This window comes from Mesocricetus auratus, unplaced genomic scaffold, assembly GCF_017639785.1.
Source record: "Mesocricetus auratus isolate SY011 unplaced genomic scaffold, BCM_Maur_2.0 Super-Scaffold_100676, whole genome shotgun sequence".
Classification (NCBI taxonomy): domain Eukaryota; kingdom Metazoa; phylum Chordata; class Mammalia; order Rodentia; family Cricetidae; genus Mesocricetus; species Mesocricetus auratus.
This window is the reverse complement of record NW_024429266.1, coordinates 161,855,466-161,877,346: the sequence shown is the minus strand read 5'-3', so window position 1 is coordinate 161,877,346 and position 21,881 is coordinate 161,855,466. Positions and strand designations below refer to the sequence as shown.

Here is a 21,881-nt window from a genome sequence, read left to right as displayed (position 1 = left end):
GTACTATTGGGAGTGTCTTAGTTAGGGTTTCTATCGCTGTGAAGAAGACACCATGACCATGCAACTCTTATAAAGGAAAACATCTCATTGTGGTGGTGGCTAACAGTTTCAGAGGTTCAGTCCATTATCATCATGGCTGGGAGCATGCAGCTGGAAGTATGGTGGCATGCTGCAAACATGGTGCTGGCTACATCCTGATCAGAAGGGAACAGGAAGTGGACTGTGACACTGAGAGAAGCTTGAGCAAAAGAGACTTCAAAGCCTGCTCCCACAGTGACACACTTTCTTCAGCATGGCTACACATACTTCAACATGGCCACATCTCCCAATAGTGCCACTCCCTATGAACTTATGGGGGCAATTACATTCAAAATACCACAGGGAGGTGTGGCCTTGTTGAAGGAAGTGTGTCACTGTGGGGACAGGCTTTTAGGTACCTTTTGTTCAAGCTTCACTCAGTGTGACACATGGTCCACTTCCCATTACCTGCAAGATGTCTGCCTGCATGTCACCATGCTCCCCACCATGATGATAACAGCTGAACCTCTGAAACTGTAAACCATTACTACAATTAAATGTTTTTCTTTATAAGAGTTGCCGAGGTGGCAAGGCAGTGGTGGTGCTCACCTTTAAACCCAGAACTCGGGATCTTTCCAGTCGTCATTGTGGAAGTTGTCAACAGCCATGACCTGGAGGTGTCATTTACCACCTGAGGTATTGAAGTTAAAGGGTTGTCTCATAGACATTCCAGCAGCCATCTTGAGTCCAGTTAGATTTTCCCAGCCTGCCTAAAGATAAACTGTTGACTCATAGGCATCCTGTTGTTTGAGACAATCAAGTTTAGGGTTGGGAGAGCTTACCAAGGCCTTGTAACTAGCAGGGACTCAGGACAGATAACAATCCTCCCTTGTATTCTATCCCTGTTCCTGAAGCATGCTAAAGGTGATGGTTTATCTTGTGTATCTTAAACCTGAATTTGGAAGTCATTAAAAGAACTACTAGTGAGTGAAACATTGTCCCTTACTAATCTTACAGAGACTTGGCTATGGCCTGGTTGCAGTTCTAGCTGTTCACAACCTTGGAGTGGTTATCATCTGTACCATTATGGCCTCCAGCCTTTCACTTAGGAATGAGACCAGACAGGCCCAATGAGCAGAAGAAGTGGGAGACCATTAGGACTCTCTAAGGGACAAAGGCAGGTAGTGTTTGGCAGTGCCTCTTTAAGCATGCTCTAAGTATTCAGGGCTGAGATGGCTGGAGCTTAATCATCAAGACAGGTTAATTTTTCTAAAAGCCCAAAGGCTCCTTCCTCCTCCTTCTATGATTCTACCCATGTTTATATAAAAACTACAGAAAGAATTGGGTGTTTATCATTGATTGATTTAATCCTAGGATAAAAAGAATCATTACAAATCATAGGACACAGCTTAGAGGAAAAAAACCTGGCCAAAAACCAAGTAAAGATGCCAAATAAAGATGTGTATATTCCTATGTGACCTTTGACTGATTAAAACCACATAGATTGTGTTACAGCTTCTAACACAAGGCCTAGAGTCTGGATCTGGCGTCTACTTTGCAGACCTAAAGATTTCTTTAGTGCATGGCTTCAACAACTCAAACAGAAATCCTAACACAGACAATGACAACAGAATGAACAACATTCAGTAGCCACTGTGACAAAACACCTGACCAAACAAATTAGGATTCATTGTAGCTCATCCAAGTTTTCTCCAGGGTTACTTTTATGGCAGTATGATGAGTCTCTTGGCTCCTTCAGTCTTGTCCCCGGCCCAGTGGTGTCATCTCTGGGTCATGTCTTAGTCAAGATCTCCCTGGACATGTTCAGGATCAATGCGGACATGTTCTCCTCTAGTGACCTTGTGCAAAATATGCACTAGTTGGCTTTTAGTCTCTCAAGTCTTCATGATTCTTCTAATCAAAGGGACAGTGGTCTAATTGGAGTTGCAAGTCCCTTATAGAGGGTTCTGTCATGTCCTGTGTTTGGCTGGCCTTAGAGGGTAATGGCCAAAATATCTACTGTCCTCTTACCCCCTTATCTTCATTGGCTTTGGTCTCTCCATTTGGTCCTTGGATGTTCTGAAGTCTAGTTCCACCAGTCTTGAAGTCTAGTTCCACCAGTCTTGAAGCAGGAATAGCTCTAATTTTAACTTGTATGTTTTTCTCTGGATAATGGGGCACTGGCCTGTGATAATGCCAGAGCATAGCCACCTCTTCCAGGGAGTTTCATTCCTTTCTAAGCCCTTTACTACTTTCTCAAACTTTCCACAACTTGTCCAAACCCTTTGTTCTAAACTACTGTCTCTCCCTCCTCCGTATTTTATGCTTTTTCCCTAATACATTCATATCTTGTGAGTTCCCTTATAAAATGATTCATTTAACTTGCATACAGAATTAGTGTCATTCCGATACTGTTATTAATCCTTAATACTGTAAATTTCTAAGTTTTAGAATTGTGTGCTTTTTCTTAACATAATTTTAAGTTTACAAATGGATCCAAATATATTTAGCACTGTATTTCCTTAATGTATCAAAGCAAAATGTCAAAGCACATAGACTTTAAACTTATTGATAACTGATATGACAGTTTAACTCACTAATATCTTTTTATTTCTGCACATATTTTCTTTGAGAATTTCAAAATGAATACAATGGATTTTTATTATGTTCACACTCACTGCTTCCCAGTTCCTCCTAGATCTATCCCCAACCCATTCCCAATTTTATGTCTTCCTCTTTTACAAAGAGTCTCCAAGTTCAGTTTGTGCTGTCCACCTACTCAGGAATGTGGGGCCATCCACTGGCCATGGTGAATATATATATATCAGCAGACACACTCTTAAAAAGAAAACTGACTCTCTTTCCAAGGCCCCATCAACTGTCACTGTTGCCACAGGTAGGAGTCTGGACTCATGAACCCCCTCCATCCACAATGTAATGTTTACTGGCTTGATCTTGGGCAGGCCTTGTGCAGGCAACCACGCTGCTATGAGTTCATGAGCGTAGGATCTTCTCTATCAAAAGACACTCTTTCTCTCCAGTACTTTCTGAGATATGGCTCTAACAGTCTTCTCTACCCATCTTCCGCAATGATCCCTGAGCCTTGGGTGGGGGTGAGCTGTGATACAGGTGCCCCATTTGTGGCCAAGCACTTGACAGATTCTTATTCTCTGCACTTTCTGAGTTTCTGTGATATTTTCACTCTACTGAATTAGAAATAATACTGAACATTGTTAACATAACATACATACTATATGAACATAGTTATAACATATAATAATATTTTAAGTTACTGAAAAGGATTTTTAAGTTATGAGAAATTTGGGCATGCAGTGATGGCTTGGTGGTTAAAAGTACTGGGTGCTTTTCCAGAGGACCTGAGTTTAATTCTCAGTACCCACATTGCACATATATATAACATAACATAAAAATAGACCAAAAAGAAAGAATTTATAGCTTTCATTTAGAGTATCACTTCCCAGTTTTTAAAGTTAGACTGTCAGCCTGGCTACCACCTCCACATCCCCACATAATCTTTGATCCGGAAGCTGAACTTTTCAAACTGTGACTCTTGTCTGAAACAGGGTAGAAAATTTACTTAACCTGAAGATGGCCAAGAGGGGCCAAAATGAAAGCCCAGTGAAAGCAACGATGTCAATAGGTGAGATTCCCATGTGGCCTTAAGTTGACCTGGATCCCTTCCCCACCCTAAGAGCCAATCAGCAAGAAAGCAGCTGCCTTCACAGCAGGAACCTTTTCACAGAGTCAGGAAGTTGAACTTTGAGGAATTGTGGTTAAGTCCTAACCTAACTTTCTTCTAATCAGATGTAGGCTTTTAGGGACCTGGGCAGAAGAGCACTCTCCAGGTCACCCAACAGGGGAGTTCCCTTTGGCATTAGGACCTTTCTTTTCCTATTCTGATTTATTGCAGGTTGTTATCATTTTTACAAAGAGCTTGTTACAAATTTTAAAACATCTCACACTGCTTCAAAATTTAGACAGGACCCACAAAAAATGTTTATCTTGTCTTTGTCTTTTATGTCCCAAGCCCTCCCTCAACTTTAGTTATCAGGGCTATCAGAAGTTTTCCATCTTTCTAAGTGAACATGAAAAGCACAAGAAAGAAAAATAAATAGACAGGGTCCTGAAACTTCCCATGTATCCTTTGTAACTGCAGGTGAAGAATTATCACAGAGTTGTTCATATGAAATGTTTTAGCTCAGGCATACCAGCTAAATGAGAACAAAAACTTACACCTATGTGATCCAAAACAAAAACAAAAACAAAAATCATAAGATGTTCATGAGCCAAAAGGCAAGTTCAAGAAACAGTCTCTTTGAAAATGAAGCAGTTGCAAGTAGATTGGTAAATTGAGCTTTAGCATTTCTGGAGACAATTTGCCTTGGTGAGCCTAAACCCTTACCCACACCTATTTCCAGGAATCTTTTTCAATGGGGCCTCTCTGGTGACTACAACAAGAGTTAGCAAAATAAATTCCTCGTAGTATCTACTTCAACAGCCATCAGATTAATGTCTTAACCCCGACCACAAGCACAGAACCAGAACAACAAATGAACACAAAATAATTGCATAACACAGGAGATACTTCTTTTGTGTCTGATGAGAACCAGATCAGATATCCCAAAGATGATGTCTTCAGCCTGAGAACCTGCCATGGGCTCTTACTCCACAGATACCTCTTCCAGGACACATGTCTGCCTTTTTTCATGAAGAAAGAGGTTAAGATGAAAAGCCCTAGAAACTAAAAACTAAATGGCTAGAATACAGAGGAAGAATAGTCTCAGAAAATCTTGGCCAAGGACAAGGAAATTTCTTGTACAAAATAAAATATCACAATTAAGACAGGATGTTGAGGTGTGTCGATTATTATAGTAATAAGACAAATACATATTAATCCAAGATCCCCATATCAGAAAAGTTCCAGGAAGGTTGTTATTGGACCACTGGCTCCCAAGGTCCATTCAACACCCTGGGTCCATAACAGATATCTCTCAGCTTCCCAGAGGAGAGACCCTAAGTCCTGGAAATAAGCCGGTCTTGAAAGGAAGGTGACTTTCAACCTCCGAAAACCAATGTCTGTTCCCCTCAAGCTACCCTCCTCAGGTTCCACCATCAACTTTATTTATATCTTTAGGGCAAATATCGCTACCTTACATCAGGACCTAGAAACCAAATATCCCTTTGCTGTTGATAACAGCCTTTTTAGTCACAAAAAAGTAGCTCTCCAATGAGGAATATAACTCATCAGACTATGTTCCAACTGGGGTGCCAAATATGGTACTAATTTTTTAGAACTTAATTCTCTCTCCAGTCATGGAATTGTGGAACCACAAAGACTGAATGTTGATTTAGTGGAAATAGAGATGCTCATTCTTTGGCAAGTACATAAGAAGTGGTACGCCTGCAGAGTAACTTGACGTGATGATAGGAACTGTCAGGCTTTAGTGGCAAGGCATAAGATATCAGGGTGAGAGATTGGCTACTAAGAGGAAGAATGTTCCTGTCTTTTCTGGGATTGACAAGAGATTGTCCAGGAATTTTAGTACCAATTCCTTTTTTCCATATTTTTATTGATTATTTGGGAATTTTACATTATGAATCCCAAGCACACTCACTTCAAAGTCTTCCTATGTCCACCCTTCACTCTTGTGACATCACACACACACACACACACACACACACACACGCACGCAAGCATGCACGCGTGCACACACACAAAAAGGAAGAGGGGGAAGAGAAGAATGAGGAGGAGACAGGAAGGAAGGGGAGGAGGGGGATGAGGTAGAAGAGGAAGAGGAGGAAAAGAAGAAAAAGAAGAAGAGATGCCCAGTTTATACTCACTCACTGGAGTGGAGCATGATCAAATGCCCAGTGGCCAGACCCTTAGAGAAAACTGAATTCTTCCCCACTGTAACCATCAATACCACTGCAAAAGTAATTCCCTTGCCCTTTACAGGGAGAACATGGATCATGGACATCCAAATGGTTTCTGGTAACAACATGGACCACATACAACCACATGGTCTCTGGGGTCAGCATGTGCCATGGACCTCAGCATGGTCTCTGGTAGCATTACAGACCATAAACATTAACAGTACGGGCAACAGATACCATCATAACCCTCACAGGGAACATGGCCCACAGACATCAACATGGCTTCAGGTAACAGTATGGCCCATAAACATCTAAACAGCCCTAGGTGGTAACATGGACCATAAACATCATGATACTCCCCAACTGCAGTAGAACCATGGACCCAGACATGGTCCTGGGTATCAGCATGGATCTCAAGCATTGGTACCACCTCTTGTTATTAGGTTTTTTTTATTACTAGTAGTCATCAGGGCAATTGTCAACTGCCATCCTCTGGCAATGTGCCATTTAGCATAAAGGATGGAATTATGATAAAGTTAGAGGTTGTCTGCTAAATACTCTGAGACCCAGTCTAGACGCAAGCAATTTGGGGTAACTCAACTGAAAATAAAACTTTTAGGCTAGAGGCATTTTGTCCTCAAGATAAATAAGACTGAAGTAGGGTAAAAATTCTATTGATCATCTAGACACGACAAGGTTAGGTCAGGTCAACACAGTCATCCTTGGTCATACAGCCATGGAGTGAATGAGCTACAGGTTAAAAGGAGATACAAATTGAAAACCTGTAGTCTGTAGTCCTAGGCTCTGAGCTGAAACCATTAGCCCACCTTACACAAGAAAACAATAAAAAGAGGAAATGAGAAGTAATTCATGTGAACTTGCACAACTAGTGATTGGCCCAGCTAAAATTTGAACATAGGCTCATTATTAAATATTACCATCACCAGCCTCAAGAAACATAGAAGCTGGGGCATCTGAGTTATAAAATAGATTGCATTGTAAAAATCAAGTTCTGGTTTCTTGTACACAAAAAATTGCAAGTCGTTCATAGCACAGCAAACTCAGTTTTCATCAGCTGCTTGTTGTGTTAGCCCCTTCAGACTGTTCATGAGTTCTGAGAGTTCCACAGTGCTGCATCTTCAAGACAACTCTCAAAGACAGTAGCCATTGTTCTCTCCTCTCTAGAGACATGGAAAGTGAAGTTCAAAAAGAGAATTAAGAAAGTTCCCACTTTGGCTCTGGACCCCAGCATTCTTTACCATGTCATAAAAGGACCGTTGTTTTTGTTTCTAACAGGACACTTCCCAGATTGACAGGGCAAGTTATTGATGACTTAACCCAGGACAACAGGGCAAACTGCATTTCTCTCAAGTAACCTTCTTCACTTAGCAATTCTGCCTCATGAAAACCACTATCTAGCATGAGGGGCTGTGGGGAGCAAAAGCCATGGAAGAACAGAATGACTTAGAATAACACTAACATGTGTCTCCGGGCATACTATTCATAGGAACAATTACAGACTCCTGATTTTTACTGTTACCAAAATATATGCATTAGCATCTGACTGGCCAAGGTGACATTGTAAGCTGACTGACACCTCCCAGAGCAGGGAATAAATAAAATGGACTCATAATTTTTATTCCATGGAATGTGGTAGGATGTTCTGTCCTCGGAGATTGGGGTTTATTGATGCTTTTGTCAGAGAGAGCAAAGTTGAAACCTAGGCAAGCACCCCACTTCCCAGTCCAGCTCCAGCTCGTCATCACGTGTATGCTGGCACAGTTATTCAAACATCGTTTACAAGCAGCAGCCAGCTGGAGTAAGACTCAGAGTGGGCAGGGGTCTGGGAAGTCTGCTATTCAACACGTCTGATTCACCAGGCTGCCCTGGGAAGTGTATGCCACAGAACACACTTGCGGTAGAATTAACCTGCACCCATCTGTAAATGCCTCACTCAGGGTCTGCTGGGATGGGGTGACCCAGCAGTGAACTAGCTTCACAACCCATTAAACAGCTGCCCTGAAATCTATGGCACCAGCCAACTAATGGGGCTCCGGGCCAGCATTAGTTCTCTGGAAAATGGCATCTTCCTGGAGGATGAAACTAGCTTTTCCATCATCCTGAGAGCAGAAGGAATGAGGGGGGAGCAGGACCTGAGCTTGGAGGCACCTGTCCTGCCAGGTCACGGGATAGTATGTAAGGGACAGGAAAGAAGGAATGGTGTGACACAAAAGACACTGAGAGAAAGAAAGCCTGCTTCTGCCACTGCCTTGCCATGCAGCTCGTTATTCAGTTAGGCAAGACTCTTTGATGTCATAAAACTCAGATGCTTATACATGATATGAGTATAATGTCCACAGGATTCAGAGTGTTAAATAAGTCAAGATGTCGCTTTAGATAGTGTTCTATTGCTGTGAAGAGACACCGTGGCTGGAATGTCTCATATAAAGGAAAACATTTAATTGGGGCTGGCTTACAGTTTCAGAAGTTTAGTCCATCATCTTCATGGCAGGGAACATGGTGGCATGCAGGCAGACATGGTAGCTAAGAGCTCCACATCCTAACCCAAAGGCAGAAGGAAGAGACAGACACTGCTCTCAGTTCAAGCATTTGAAACCCCAAAGCCCACCCCCAATGACACACTTCCTCCAACAAGGCCATACCTCCTAATCCCTGTCAAGTAGTGCCACTCTGGTTAAGTGGCCAAGCATTCAAACGTGTGAACCCATGAGGTCATTCCTATTTAAACCTCCACATATGTGAAAAGAGGTTATGGCAGCATTAGCTCACTATAAGTGCTCAATAAACAGAGGAGGCTGAGCATCCCTAATCCTGATACCTGAATTCCAAAAGTAATACAAAATGAGACTTATGGAACATCATGTCATGCTAAAATATCTTCAGACTCCCGATTTGGGAATTAGAGATGTTCAACAAAAAAATCAAAATATATCTAAATCTGAAACATTTCTGACCCAACATTTTGGATAAGGGATATTCAACCAGTAGTAGGGATGGAACATTTCTGTGCTGGCAAAAGTTAAATAATTACATTGTATTAGCAGCTATATGCCAATAGAGTATGTGTGTTAGTTTTCTGTTGCTGTGATAAAACATGATGACCAAAAGCAACTTAGAGGAGAAAGAATTGATCTTGGTTTACAAAGTCCATATAGAGAAGCACCACAGCAGCAGGAGGCCAGAGTGGGAAACTTAGAGCTCACATCTTAAGTTGCACACAAAAGGTGGAGAGTGACAACTGGAAGTGGGGTGAGGCTACAAACTCTCAAAGTCCACCTCCCCCCAGTAATACACATTACTCAAGCAAGACTTCACCTGCTAGGACTTCCTTAAATAGCACAACCAACAATGACCAAGGGTTCAAATATGTGAGCCTCTGAGGGACGTTTCTCTTTCACCACCACCGAAGTGTCAAAGCAGGAGAACGCAAATAAAGCCTAACATTTATCACATCATGGGTCAGGTGAGAGCCACTTGCTTACTGCCTTGCCTAAAAGCACAATGGATGGAGTAGAGGAGAGCACAGTTCCAATGGGAATAAACTAAGGATAAAGCTTCCAATTCCTAGGTCCAAGGAGGTCAATGCCTTAACTTACATGAAATACCTCTGGATTTCTCAGGGCTGGAGCAGGAAAAAGATCTATCAGTAGAATTCTTGCCTTGCAAGCATAAGTTTGATTTCCAGAATCCAAATTTAAAAAGCCAGGCCCTCAAGTGGGAGGCACCCTTGAAAGAATTGCTACAGGAGACTGCTTCCTGAACATAACTCCAGCAGCACAGACACTAAGATCAACAATTAATAAATGGGACCTCCTGAAACTGAGAAGCTTCTATAAGGCAAAGGACACAGTCCGCAAGACAAAAAGGCAACCCACAGATTGGGAAAAGATATTCACTAACCCCACATCTGATAGAGGGCTGATCTCCAAAATTTACAAAGAACTCAAGAAGCAAGTCTCCAAAACACCAAAGGATCCAATCAATAAGTGGGGTACAGAACTAAATAGAGAATTCGCAATGGCTGAGAGACACTTGAGAAAGTGTTCAACATCCTTAGCCATCTGGGAAATGCAAATCAAAACAACTCTGAGATACCATCAGAATGGCTAAAATCAAAAACTACAATGACAGTTTATGCTGGAGAGGATGTGAAGAGAGGAGAATACTCCTCCACTGCTGGTGGGAGTGCCGACTTGTACAGCCACTTTGGAAATCAGTATGGAGATTCCTCAGGAAAATGGGAATCAATCTACCACAAGATCCAGCAATTCCACTCTTAGGCATATACCCAAAAGATGCACATTCATACAACAAGGATGTCTGTTACACTATGTTCATAGTAGCATTATTTGTAATAGTCAGAACCTGGAAGCAAGCTAGATGTCCCTCAACTAAAGAGAGGCTAGAGAAAATGTGGTACATTTACACAATGGAGTACTATTCAGCAGAAAAAAAAACAGTGGAAACCTGAAACTTTCAGGCAAATGGAAGGCACTAGAAGAAACCATACTGAGTGAGGTAACCCAGTCACAAAATAAGACACATGGTATGTACTCACTCATTTATGGACTTTAGACATGAATCAGGGGAGCACAAGCATACAATCCCATTGCCAGAGAGTCTGAGAAACAGAACCTTCATCCAGCGACTGATGAAAGCATAGGCAGATACCCATAGACAAACACTGAACTGAACTCCTGGAATCCAGTGTCAGAAAGAGAGAACAGATGGGCAAAGGAGTTAAAACTGGGCTGGTTTAACACACAGAAATAGTTGACCTAAACAAGAGGGAACTCTTGGACTCCAGATTGATGGCTGTGTGGAAAGCATGGGACTGACCCAGATCCCTGAATGTAGGTGTCAGTGAGGAGGCCTAGGTAATCTGTGGGGCCTTGGGTAGCATTTATCCCTGGTGTACAAATAGACTTTGAGTGCCAACACCACAATATGGGAGGCTCTCTCAGCCAGGACTCTTGGGGGAGGGCGCCTAGGCTCTGCCCTGGATGAAATGACAGTCACTGGAGAGCCACCATGGAGGGCCTCACCCTCCTTGGTGATCGGACTGGAGATTGGGTGGGGGACTGGGGGACCTGGTGAGGAGGGAGGGGGAAAGGGGGAGGGAGAGGAAGCTGGGATTGACATGTGAAACAAGATTGTTTGTAACCTACATTAAAAAAAATAGAGTAACAATAGATAGATAGATAGATAGATAGATAGATAGATAGATGATAGATAGATAGATAGATAGATGAGAGAGAGAGAGAGAGAGAGAGAGAGAGAGAAAGAAGAAAGAGAGAGATAAGAGTCAGGCCCTCTACATATATTACATATATGTTATAGTTGTGTAGCCTGGTGTTCCTGTGAGACTCCTAACAGTGGAAGCAGGGACTGTCTCTGAGTCTTTTGCCTGCTCTTGGGACCCTTTTCCTCCTACTGGGCTTCCTTGTCTAGCCTTAATATGAGGGGATGTGCCTAGTTTTGTTATAACTAGACATGCCATGTTTGGTTGGTATCCCTGGGAAGCCTGCCCTTTTCTGAAGGGAATGGAAGAAGAGTGGATCTGGGGGAGAGGGGATGTTGGAAGGAGGAAGTGGGAGAAGATGAGGGAGGGGAAACTGCAGTGGGGACGCAATACCTGAGAGAAGAATATTTTTAAAAGATCCAGGCCCAGAGCATGTATCTATAACCCAGACTGGCAAGGTGGAGACAGGTGGGACTGCCTTGCCTGCCAGCCTAGTCTACCTGATGAGCATCAGCCAGGGAAAGAAGCTGCCCAAAGCTGCTCAAGGCAAAAGGTACCAGAGGAACAATATTCCTGCTTGTCCTCTATCTTCCACTTGCACAAGTGTGTGCACCACACACACCTACACTTTCATGTGATTCTCCCAAACTTCATCACCCTTCAACATGAGCTAAGCACTTGGCTGACCAAAAGCTAATCACCAGCCAGCAGGACTAAAACTCCTCACCCTGAGTCCCCCCTGAGAAGAGGCAGAGAATCTCCCACCACACCTCCTCCTACCAAAGAACAAAACCACAAGAAACCACATGGTCCACTGTCTATTTTTAAGTGATCCTTCATGCAGTGCTGGGGGTGAAACCCACGGCCTCCAGCTTGCCAGGCAAGCCCTCCAGCATCGGGCTGTACCCCTAGCTCTGGCCTAACAGACCCTCACTTTTCTTCATAGCAGAGCCTGGAACACATTTTTCAGCAAACCCAGAAAGTGTGTCCAGGAAAATGATTCATAAAACACAGCCTTCCTCCCAGGAGACGGCCTTGAGTCGAGAGTGGGAACCGCAGCTGCGGTCTGCCCCTGGTGTAGAGTCGCCTCACTCCTCGCCTTACTCCTTTCACCATGTATCAGGTGATTTTACCACATATCCTCCCTCATCCCCCAAACCCCAAGACATCATCTGAAAACACGACAAAATCCAGGCAGGGTTGGCACTAAACTGAGGCAAATCACAGATGCCTTGGAAATGCAGAACGGGCAGAAAAGGGAGGGGTAGCCCCATGAATCACTGCCCACACACACACAAAATCAATATCAGGGAGGTAACTGCATAGAGTAGAGGGCTGATTCCTCTTCGGAGTAGTTACCGGTTCGGATAATATAACACAAGAGTGACAACTTAGTAAAACTGAGAGACTTGATGAGACTCAGCCATCCTTCGGGGCTGAGACTATAACTCACCACATTACTGTCCAGAGTTCAATACTCAGCTTGCTCACCACTGCTACCCCTTCCCCTCAGCTAGCTCCCCTGCCCTGCATGTTCCGATTCTCTCATCCTGCCTCTAAAGTCTTTCTATTCTTTCTTAATGCTCATAACAGGATGAACCCTGCAAAGCAAGTACAAACCACGATTCTGGCCATATCCTGGGCTCTTGGTGGCCTCTCTCTCTCTCTCTCTCTCTCTCTCTCTCTCTCTCTCTCTCTCTCTCTCTCTCTCTCTCTCTCTCTCTTTGTTTTTTTTTTCAAATTGTGCTAGTTAGAAACAGTGCTTGTGTTTCCCTCAAGCAGGGTCATCAACTCAAACCCCAACCAGGCCCAGAGAGAAGAAACTCACACAACACGAGGAAGCCGGGGCGAAGATTCCTGCTTCAGGGAACTCTGCAGCAAGCGCTGCCCTGTAATTATCTTCAACACTGTGGACCCTGGACTCTTAGGAACAGCTCTTCATTCTTCAGCCTCCAGCTTGCTCAGCAGCCAGCTTTCTCTGCTGTTTCCCGTTTCATTATCATAGAAAACAACTCAAAACTCTTTCCTGGTCTACCAAGGAGCTAGTGAGTGGTACTGACTGGCTAACCTCTAACCTCGGAAACCAGTGACTTTGCCAGACCCGACAATTAGGGGAACTAAGATTTGAACGGCAGCCAGTAAATTCTCCTGCATTATTGATTTTCACTAAGCAGGTGGCACATTGTATTTTCTCAAACCCAATAGAGATACTTGTTTTCTTAACACTCAATCGATGCCTCCTGCATCATTCACAGGGCAGCTGTGAATCTGCTCTATGGATGAGATACGTTTAAGTGAAACATCCTGAGTTTGGACCAGCCAGCACATTCCTGCTAACTCCATCATTAGACCACACTTGGAGAAATTCCAAAATAAATGTCCCTCCACCCCTAAGTTCTTTTCCTTCCTAGCTGTTAAACATGCTGTCTGCCACAGAGGGCAAGCTTTGCCTGAGGACTGCTTCAATGCCTTGGGGCTAAAAACATCAGTGAGCCAATGCACTAAGAATGGAATTATTTGTGATTTTTCTCCTTTTTGATTTATCACCTATTAACCATCTCTAGAAATGGCAAAAATTCCCTTGAATTAGCAAACCCAGGTTAGACATCAGACTCCCATGGAGAAGCCAATCCCAGATGGAGGCAGTATACTGACAAGAGACATGTCCTGGGGCTGTGCAAGTAAACTGAGAAATGACTGGGAATGGGGAAAACTCAAAAAGCTCTCTGGCTGTTGCCTCTCTACCCCAAACATCCACCTTCCCTAATCCCATAGGATGAGTGACCTTCCCTTAAAGCAGGCTGATGTATACTGTGGTGTCATCAAGTGCCCATCATATACAGCATGGTCCATTTACATGAGTATTCCACCCTTGAAGTAGCCAGTGTGGTAACTGTTTACATGGTAACAGTGTGCCACTGTTCACATGGCCACTTAGCCACATAGCCTCTAAGGAGCATTAAAACTTTAACCTAAACTATCAAATCGAAATTCAACTTAAACTTAACCATTTCAGTTCTTAGGTGGCTACTGGCCATCGTATTGGGTAGAACAGATCTGCAATAAGAAAAGACCCTGTTTAACATCCGGAGGCATTACCATCCCTGACTTCAAGCTGTATTACAGAGCTATACTCCTGAAAACAGCTTGGTATTGGCACAAAAATAGACAGGTAGACCAGTGGAATCCAATTGAACACCCTGATAATAACCCACACACCTACAAACACTTAATTTGACAAAGAAGCTAAAAGTTTACATTGGAAAAAAGACAGCATCTTCAACAAATGGTGCTGGCATAACTGGATGCTGGCATGTTGAAGACTGCATATAGATCCATGTCTATTGTCATACATAAAACTTAAATCTAAATGAATCAAAGACCTCAACATAAATCCAGCCACACTGAACCTCTTAGAAAAGAAAGTGGGACGCCCCTTAATTGAATTGGTACAGGAGACCACTTCCTGAACATAACTCCAGTAGCACAGACACTAAGATCAACAATTAATAAATGGGACCTCCTGAAACTGAGCAGCTTCTGTAAGGCAAAGGACACAGTCAGCAAGACAAAAAGGCAACCCACAGGTTGGGAAAAGATATTCACTAACCCCACATCTGATAGAGGGCTGATCTCCAAAATTTACAAAGAACTCAAGAAGCAAGTCTCCAAAGAACCAAAGGATCCAATCAATAAGTGGGGTACAGAACTAAATAGAGAATTCTCAGTAGAGGAGTCTAAAATGGCTGAGAGACACTTAAGAAAGTGCTCAACATCATTAGTCATTAGGGAAATGCAAATCAAAACAACTCTGAGATATCATCTTACTCCTGTCAGAATGGCTAAAATTAAAAACTCCAATGACAGTTTATGCTGGAGAGGATGTAGAGAAAGGGGAACACTCCTACACTGCTGGTGGGGGTGCCAACTCGTGTAGCCACTTTGGAAATCAGTATGGAGATACCTCAGGAAAATGGGAATCAGTCTACCACAAGACCCAGCAATTCCACTCTTAGGCATATACCCAAAAGATGCCCATTCATACAACAAGGATGTCTGTTCCACTATGTTCATAGTAGCATTATTTGTAATAGCTAGATCCTGGAAACAACCTAGATGCCCCTCAACTGAAGAGTGGCTAGAGAAAATGTGGTACATTTACAAAGTGGAGTACTATTCAGCGGGGAAAAAAAAACAATGGAATCTTGAAATTTGCAGGCAAATGAATGGCACTAAAAGAAACCATCCTGAGTGAGGTAACCCTGTCACAAAAAGAGAAACACAGTATGTACTCACTCATATACAGATTTTAGACATGAATCGGGGGAGTGCCAGCATACAATCCCCTTGCCAAAGAGTCTGAGAAAAGAATCTTCATCCAGCAACTAATGGAAGCAGAGGCAGATACCCACAGACAAACATTGAACTGAGCTCCTGGAATCCAGTGTCAGAAAGAGAGAACTGATGGGCAAAGGAGTTAAGACTGGGCTGGTTTAACCCACAGAAACAGTTGATCTGAACAAGAGGGAGTGCTTGAACTCCAGATTGATGGTTGTGTGGAAGCACCGTGAATGTGGGTGTCAGTGAGGAGGCCTAGGTAATCAGTGGGGCCTTGGGTAGTATTTATCCCTGGCGTACAAATACAGTTTGAGTGCCCATCCTAAAATATGGAATGTTCTCTCAGCCTGGACTTTGAAGGAGGGCCTAGACCCTACCCTGGATGACATGACAGACTCTGGAGCTCCACTATGGAGGGCCTCACTCTACCTGGGAGTGGAGATTGGGTGGGGGGCTGGGGGACCTGGTGGGGAGGGATGGGAAGGAGGGGAGGAAGAGAGCTGGGATTGACATGTGAAACAAACTTGTTTCTAACTTAAATTTTAAAAAGAGGGAAAAAAGAAACAAGGAAAAAAAGGGGGCATAGAATTAAGAATTCTCTCAAGTTCTCTTTCAGTGATAGTAAAGTCATCAAGGGAAATGGGTTAAGAGCAACTGTCAGCATTGTCACTCTGTTTTAAACTACTAGTAGTTGTTGACATGAGATAAAATCCATTTGACTTCCTAGAAATGCTACCTGCCTAACTTCCTTGTTCCGGAACCTTCCCACGTGATTAGCAACTGTTGGTCACTCAGTTTGACCAGCAGATACATACTGTTCCCTCTTCAAGTAGTTGGGTCATGGAGATTCCAGGTTGTTCGCCCCCTCCAGGGCCAAAAAGAAGCCAGACAAGATGTTATCATCTGTGCGAACAGAAGCAGGAGACTGGGCCTCTTAAGAGGCCAGCCTGCCTTTGATTGATCAGAAAGCCGGAATTGATTAAGCGGGCTCCTTGCTCTTCCATCCTCCAGCCATCTCTCGGGGGAACTTCTAGTTCATTGTTACATCAACTGGGGGAGAGTGGGAAAGAGAGGAGGAAAAAGAGGGGGAAGGGGGGAGGAGGAGGAGGAAGGTGATGCAAACAGGTCCAGTTAATCTTGCTCCTCTCTCCACATTTTTAATGAAAACTTTGAGAAAAATCTGGTTGTTGTAGTTTTGTTTTGTTTTCACATTTCCAGACACAAAACATGCATACTCGTTTGTATAAATCTACAGTACTGTTCTAGGTAGTCAAGAGTACATAATTACTGCATTCTCTCTCATTTTATCCAGCTAGTTTCTTAATCATTTTCTTTAGAAATCAACACACACTTACTACTCTATGGTTCTCTGCTCAACTAGACTTTGCAGAACCACACAAAAGGTGCAGATTAGATATTATCAACTGTGTTATTGAAAAATTTTTAAATAGCATGTTTTAGGCCTCGAAGCCTGTCACCCAGCTCCTGAGGCCTGTGACTTTCTGGACACATGCTGTGAACACTCCTGAAATTCAAGGATCGTGGTTTGAATAGCTCTTTTTTTCCATCTCACTCAGTTCCACACAGAAATGTGCACTGTGTACTCAAAGCCTGCTGAAAGTGCTGAGTTACATCAATGGGGCAAAAACCTTTTGTGCCTAAGGGTGAACCAAGGTGACCCGGAAAGGAGCCTGCTAGTTTCTGACCACCAGTCTCCCACTCAAATGTCTCTCAAACCAGCCCTCTCTGCATTTCTCACCAACCCTTCTGTTTGCTATAGAAACTCCAGGCAGGACTCTGCTTATGCTGATGGTCTGTCTGGTCCTGGATGCAGGATGCCCTTCACATCCAGGCCGCTCTGACCTCTGTGATGCTAATTGCCTGTCTGAGCTGCCGCCCCTTGCTACCCATCATCTCGGATGGCCTCCTTGCCTAATTTTACTACTCTTTCAGAAACAATTAATTGAGATTGGCCTATAAAGTCTCCATATAAAATGGGCAATTATCGATTACTGACACTTCCACAGCTCCACCCCTCTTGGAGGAAAGGACGCGCGGGCTGCTTAATCACCTGTCATATCTTCCTGCCAGATACAGCTGCAGTTGATCTGCCTGAGCGCCCTCACCATTGTCTGCTCTGAACTTACACAGGCAGACAAGAGGCCAACTCAGTCTGGGCTACAGCAGATTGGCCTCCACTGTGCCAAAGCTCGTCCCAGGTGCTCCGGAACCCATTCTCAGATCTGTAGGACATCGCCTGTAAGTAACAGTAATGGTCACGGAAAAGAGACTCCATTAGTACCTGATCAACGGAACTCAGTCAGTCAGTAAATACATAAATGCACTGAGGCTGCACTTGGGATATCAGTGAACAAGGCAAATAAGGCCTTTGCTGGGAAAAGCGATTTCACCTAAAGGAGACATGACCCACTAGTGATCATTTAAAGAAACAAAACATTAAAATTTGATCCATGCTGCAAAGAATGGGCAGTAAAGAGCATTCCTAACAGCTGCATGACATTATCAAATGTATGCATTTTGAAATAATTAGAGAAAGTCAGTCATGGTGGTACATGCCTTTGATCCCAGTACTCAGGAGTCAGAGGCAGGCAGATTTCTGCCTTCGAGGCCTGCCTGGTCTACAGAGTGAGTTCCAGGATAGTCAGGGATACACAGAGAAACCCTATCTCAAAAAGCCAAGGAAGAAGAAAGTAAAAGGGAGGGGGAGGGGAAGGAAGAGGAGGGAGGGAGGGAGGAAGGGGGGAGAGAGCAACTGCTACCAGGCTGGGGAGTTGTCTCAGTCATGAGCCTGAGGGCCTGAGTTCTGGCCCCAGTACCTGAGTATAAGCTGGGTGCAGCAATTTGTGTCTGTGACCCCAGCACTGTGGGGACATAGAAGCAGGCAGGTCTCTAGAGTTCCTTGGCCAGCAAGCCTATCTAGCCAAACATATTTAGTGAAAGATCCTGTCTCAAAAATAAGGGTGGTAAGTGATTGAGAAAGACACCTGGCATTGAGCCAGACCTACAAATTGTGGAGAAGAGAGCCACTACAAACTCCACAGGTTTTACTGCCATTTGCATGAAAATGTCATGGTGTATCCTTACAAATTCTCAATGTCTATGAGGCGAAGAGGACCCAGGTCAGTTGTGCAGACTGTGAACTTCACTGGTCCCTGTGGTGGCCACATTTAACAGGCTAGCCAAGAAAGGGATCTCTTGGGAGGGGAGACGGGAGCTGAAAAACCACTGTCGAGAGGAAGCAGCAGGCTTATGATCAGAAGTGTTCCACATGGCCAGGACCAGCTGGAAGCCTAGGACAGGGGAGAAACAAGTGTCCGGGAGGAACAGAAAGGAGGCTGTGTTGCTGGTGCAGAGGTGAGATCCAGGGACAGAGAGAGATGGCACAGGTAGGAGGGAACAGGAGTACCAGAGTTTAGAGACATGGCAGAGAGCTCATTCACATTTGTTCTACGGTCCAAAGCAGAGTATCTGATTTACAGTGAGAACCCTAGCCTCATTCCCAGAGACAGATGATCAGTGAAACCTGAGGATCAGCATTTTTCAAAGCCCCCAGGAAAAATCTAAGGGGCATCTATGGATAATGATACCAGCCTAAAGACAACCCCATGACTCCCTACAAAAGTCTACACAACACTCTCCACAGGACTTCAAACCTGCACCATCTGCTTCACCTGAGAGCTTGCTAGAAATACAAATGCCTGCCCATCCCCCCACTCTCAATCGGGAACTCTAGGGTTTATGCCTATGATCTGTCTTAATAAGCTCTCCAGGTGACACTCATTCTGTACTGGTTTAAGGACCTCTAATCAAAAGATGGTGTTTCTAGAAAAGTGTCAACACTCCAGGGCTGGAGTTCTCCGTGCTGGGAACAATGGCTATGTCTTCCAGGAGGAAATGGCTGTCTTAGAGGAGCTCACAGAATTACACAGCAAGGCCAAGGATGTCCCTCACTTACAAAGATAAGTCACACGGGTTTTATCACCAAGATGTGCGCGCACAATAGCTTTTCAACAGTGGTCAAGGATTCTCACTGAACCAGCCACGTGTGTCACAGTGAGTTCACAGCCCTGGTTTGCAAGATAGCTCAATGATAACTGTGAAACAAAGCAACACTTTTCCATTCTGTTCCTTTTCTTGTCAAATGCCTTCCATGCATGACCCAATAGCGGTACACCACTATTCTGATTTTATAGATAAAATTCTGAGTTTAGATAAAGTAACACAGTCAGAGATTGTTTTTGTGTCTGCTTTAAACATTCTGTCATACTTTTTCCCACCCAAAAGACACAAATCTCAAATCAGATCCACCTAGGCTGAATCTAAGATCTGAAGTTCAACTTCCAAGTATACCACTAGCACCGTGCAAGAGCAGACACACCCAACTGTGTGGGAACTGAGACTTCTGGATGTCAAGCTAGGGAAACTAACCAAAGAATATAACCAGTCCCCACATAACCCAGCCTGAAGCCATCATTGGGTCTATGCCTCACGGTTGTGGAGCTCAGCTCCAGCAGCATACCGGAGTCCTCTGGAACCACCCCATGGGGTGCTGGTTTCACTGTCCCAGGGCAAAATGTAGTTCTCAATACATAGTAAAACATGATTAAATGACTCCACGGTCTCTACCTTACCTGAGAGGCAGTCCAAGAGACACGCAGGGCTGGTTTCTGGAAGGGCATGAGGAAATCCTGGGCACACACAGGCTGCCTATGGCAGGAACTGATAGAGAACTCTTGGGCCCTCAGCTAGTCACTGCCTTGGAATCTTGCTGACAGGCAGGAGAGTGACATTGGCACAGAGAGAAAGTGGTAGTGGCAGGGGTGCCTGTGTGACTGCACCAAGCTATTCCTTCCTGGGTCTATTTGCACTGGAGAGTGATGTGTTTTGAGCATGCATAATGTAGTGCTCAGGGCCCAGAGATTAGCAAATAGAACTCCTGAAGTCAGGGTGCACAGGTGCGGGTCATTGACTTCTGGTTAACAGCATTGTTCTAGCTTCTGAAATACTATGAATGCACCAAGCTTGTCTTTCAGGGCCCCCATCCAACTCTTGCCCACTTCTTTCCCCCACCCCAATCCAATTCTTCCTTCTGCTTGCTTCTTCTCGACCTCTAGTGTCATGAGAACACTTTAGAGCATTCCTCCTGATTTTGAGAAGTAAGCAGTCCCCTAAGGTTTTACCCTTAGGAATGGACGGCAGGCATGCAGATCTCCTGGTGAGAGCCTAGCACAGAAATAGTAACAAAAGCTCCTTCAAAAATCACAGTTCTCTCTTTCATGGAACCCTGCAGGAATGCATTAGGAGAGATGTTTCTGGAGCCAAACACCTTAAATGAGACTCCAGGAACAACCACTTTCTGCTACAGGATTAGCCAAGAGCCCGAGACTGCAGCCGAATGCAAGATGCTAATGAGAAACCTTTAGATTATACAAGTTGCCCTAGAATCTGTAATAGATGCCGCCCCTCTCCAAGCCACTATGGGCAAGAAGGCCCAGGGCAGCATTTCTACACGTAATTACGCTCCCATCCTCACCTTGCTACTAAGGGAACATGAACTTTACTGCGCCGTTCACCACCGGTTTTCATTTTACTGCACAAGCCAAGGTGCATTCCATCAGGAAGATGAAAGAGTTCCGCATCTGAAGCTGTCAGCCATTTCCACTTAGGAATTTAGTGGAGCTCCTAAATCAAGGCAGAAGCTTGGCTCCTGACACCTTGCACCTCATGGGGGTTTCAAATATTCCCCTGCTCTCTGGGTATCTGGGTGCAGTCACACTAATGGGAGCCATTTAATGCAGTCTTGCAGAGGTAGTGGTTTGGAGGATTAAATTTCAACACACAGCTCCTTATCATAGAGAAACATCCCTTCATTGCAGATTTCCCGGATTCGACACATGCTCGTTTCTCTCCCGGCAGAACCCGCTGCCCCTGATAAAGGGTGGAGATTTAAAAACTTTGTTACTGCTTTTTGATCTCAATTCCAGCTAAGATAGGGCCACGGGCAAGATCAATGCTAATTAATTCCGGATTAGGAGTGATGGTCACCATATAAACACCGGTGTGCCTTGTTCCTTGGTGCTCAGAGTGTCTAGGTTTAACCAAGCACAGACTTATCCCACAAGTCCTGAATATATTACTACCTTCTCACACCTACCTCAACTAGTCAGTATGGAAATTCTCTAAAAATTCTTTGTAAAAGGGTAAGGTGATGACTTACTTGGTAAGAGCATGTGGTGCATTCCACTCTTAAGCATATACCCAAAAGATGCACATTCATACAACAAGGATGTCTGTTCTACTATGTTCATAACAGCATTATTTGTAATAGCCAGGACCAGGAAGCAAC

At 44.1% G+C, this 21,881-nt stretch overlaps 1 long non-coding RNA gene across 2 annotated transcripts; it reads right to left on the bottom strand.

Annotated features, from left to right (window-relative positions):
• Positions 1 to 4,827: 4,827 nt before the first annotated feature.
• On the bottom strand, positions 4,828 to 20,959 carry LOC110341083. 2 transcript variants are annotated; one of them, XR_002382978.1, is made up of 4 exons: positions 20,167 to 20,959; positions 17,586 to 17,771; positions 8,391 to 8,473; positions 4,828 to 7,094 (listed from the first exon to the last, which is right to left on the bottom strand). It is a non-coding gene; the product is annotated as an uncharacterized LOC110341083 (long non-coding RNA). The 2 variants fall into 2 exon arrangements; XR_002382977.1 differs by lacking the exon at positions 17,586 to 17,771.
• Positions 20,960 to 21,881: the final 922 nt, after the last annotated feature.